Source organism: Arachis duranensis, chromosome 5 (genome assembly GCF_000817695.3).
Source record: "Arachis duranensis cultivar V14167 chromosome 5, aradu.V14167.gnm2.J7QH, whole genome shotgun sequence".
NCBI classification, from domain to species: domain Eukaryota; kingdom Viridiplantae; phylum Streptophyta; class Magnoliopsida; order Fabales; family Fabaceae; genus Arachis; species Arachis duranensis.
The window spans coordinates 15,331,985-15,335,214 of NC_029776.3; positions in this window are offsets into that span (position 1 = coordinate 15,331,985).

Sequence of the window (3,230 nt, forward strand, 5' to 3'; positions counted from 1 at the left end):
CGCCTATACCACGAAGACTCTGATCTCACGGAATGGTTGGCTCGTTTGTCAGACGAGCACTCGGTTGTCAGGCGATCAACCATGCATCGTGCAATCAGGAATCCAAGAGATATTCACTAAAGCCTTGATCGCTTGTAGAACAAGAGTGGTTGTCAGTCACCTTGTTCATGGGTGAGACTAATGATGAGTGTCACGGATCATCACATTCATCAAGTTGAAGAACAAGTGATATCTTAGAACAAGAACAAGCGGAATTGAATAGAAGAACAATAGTAATTGCATTAATACTCGAGGTACAGCAGAGCTCCACACCTTAATCTATGGTGTGTAGAAGCTCCACCGTTGAAAATACATAAGCATGAGGTCTAGGCATGGCCGAATGGCCAGCCTCCCAAAGTGATCAAAAGATCTAAAGAAAAAGGTTCACTATCATATATTGCTGGAAAGCCCAGGATGTCTACTTTCCAACGCCGTTGAGAGCGCGCCAATTGAGCTTCTGTAGCTCCAGAAAATCCACTTCGAGTGCAGGGAAGTCAGAATCCAACAGCATCTGCAGTCCTTTTTGGTCTCTGAATCAGATTTTTGCTCAGGTCCTTCAATTTCAGCCAGAAAATACCTGAAATCACAGAAAAACACACAAACTCATAGTAAAGTCCAGAAGAGTGAATTTTAACTAAAAACTAATAAAAATATACTAAAAACTAACTAGATCATACTAAAAACATACTAAAAACAATGCCAAAAAGCGTACAAATTATCCGCTCATCACGCGTGCGCGCCGGTCCTCGCTGGTCAGCTCCTTAGCTTCTTGTGTTCCTTCTACTTTTGCAGGCTTCCTTTCCATCCTCTGAGCCATTCCTGCCCTATAAAGCCTGAAAACACTTAACACACGGATCACGGTATCGAATGGTAAAAAGAGGAATTAAAAATACACAAGTTAAGGGCTTGGGAAGCAAGTTTTCAATCATAGAACAACATTGGGAAGGATTTGTAAAACCATGCAATTTGTATGAATAAGTATGCAGAGAATTGATAGATACCACTCAATTTAGCACAAGATAAACCATAAAATAGTGGTTTATCTATCTCTCCACACTTAAACATTAGCATGTCCTCATGCTACGCTCAAAGAGATCAAAAGAATGAATGGGGGAAAGCAAGACTCATGCAATGCAACCTATAAATGCAACTACATGCTAAGATGTTTCTACCCACTTGGTCAAAAACAAACAAATCCTCTAAGACAAACATACATCAGATTCCACTAATTCAAATCACACAATAAGAAGCAAGTAAACTTTTAAGAAGATAGCTCATGAAAGCCAAGAACATAGAATCAAGTATTGAACCCTCACTGGAAAGGTATATGCTCTCTAATCACTTAGGTGTTTAAGGTTAGTCCACTCTATTCTCCTTTAGTCATGCTGTCTAAAATTTTGCGCTTCATCTAACCAATCAACAAATATCTAGTGTACTAATGCAAACATCATGAGGTCTTTCCAAGGTTGTAATGGGGCTAAGGTAAGGGTGAGGATATATATATATGGCCAAGTGAGCTATAAATTGAATCTTTGACTAACATAAGTTTTCACCTAACACATACATACACTTTACGTAATTCTAAATTCATGCCTTGCTACCAAAATCTCACTTTTCTATATTCCACATACTCATGTATTAGTTTTCTTTCATTTCAACACATATGCATTGATCTTTTTATTGCACTTAACATTGGGGTAATTTTTGTCCCCTAATTATTTATTTATATATATTTTATAATGGATCAATGCCTATGGTTTTATAATTTCATATGAGTAGTACCCAAAATTTCTAAAATTGTTAGTAACTCCAAAACACTTTCTTACTAACCCAAGTTTCCACATTTCTCCACACTTAATTGACACACAATTTCTATCTTAAACTAACCAAAGATTCAAATGGGATAATTAATTATTTTTCTGCTTAAGGCTAGTGATGTGGTAATATAAAGAATAATTGGGGGTTAAAAGGCTCAAAGTGGCAAACAAGGGTAGATGAATGGGTAGGCTATTTGGGATAAGTGAGCTAATAATAAATGATGGCCTCAATCATATGTATGCATGAATATACACTAAACAATGGACATATAGAATGGAATAAAATATAGATTGCAATTATAGAGAAGAAAACACACAAGAATAAAAAACATGGTTAAATGATGTAACCATATAATTAAGCTCAAAATCTCACAGGTTGTGTGTTCTTAGCTATCAACCATGTTTCAAATTACAATCTTCAAAAAAGTTTGACACAAATTTTCAATTTAAATTAGTGAAATACTATAGAATAGTTTCTTGAAAAGAAACTCATTACTTCAACCAAGCAGAGCATACATGCAAGTAATTATTATCATACAATCTATCTTATCTAAAGGAAAAATAACGGGTTAGTGTTAAGAGAGAGAGAGATTACCTCCGGAAGTCAGGTACTGACCTCCCCACACTTAAAGCTTGGCACGGTCCTCTGCGCCATCAGTAAGGAGTAAGGTGGGGATGGTAGCATCACCTCTACAAACAGGCTCGTCATGGCTCCCAATGCTGGTAGGTGAAGTGGAGTCCGGGGTATCCTTTGCTTCTGGAGGTGGGTGGGTACTAGCAATGAGCTCCTTCAGATAGGTGTATCGGCGCTTGTTGCGGCTGATAAACCCCATTTGTAGGGTTTATCTTGTGTTGAATTTGGAGCATTTTGCTAATCTTTCCTCACATTTATTCAATGAAATAGCATGGTTTTGTGATCCTCCCTCAATTAGTGCTTAAAGGTGAAAACATGCTGGTGCACGAAATTGCAATCACACTTTTGCAATTCCACACAACTAACCAGCAAGTGCACTGGGTCGTCCAAGTAATACCTTACGTGAGTAAGGGTCGATCCCACGGAGATTGTCGGCTTGAAGCAAGCTATGGTTATCTTGTAACTCTTAGTCAGGATATCAATAATTATCAGGATTGATTGTGAAAAGTAAAAGAACATGAAATAAGTACTTGTTTTGCAGTAATGGAGAACAGGTTGAGGTTTTGGAGATGCTCTATCTTCTGAATCTCTGCTTTCCTACTGTCTTCTTCTTCAAGCACGCATGACTCCTTCCATGGCAAGCTGTATGTAGGGTTTCACCGTTGTCAATGGCTACCTCCCATCCTCTCAGTGAAAATGTTCAACGCGCTCTGTCACAGCACGGCTAATCATCTGTCGGT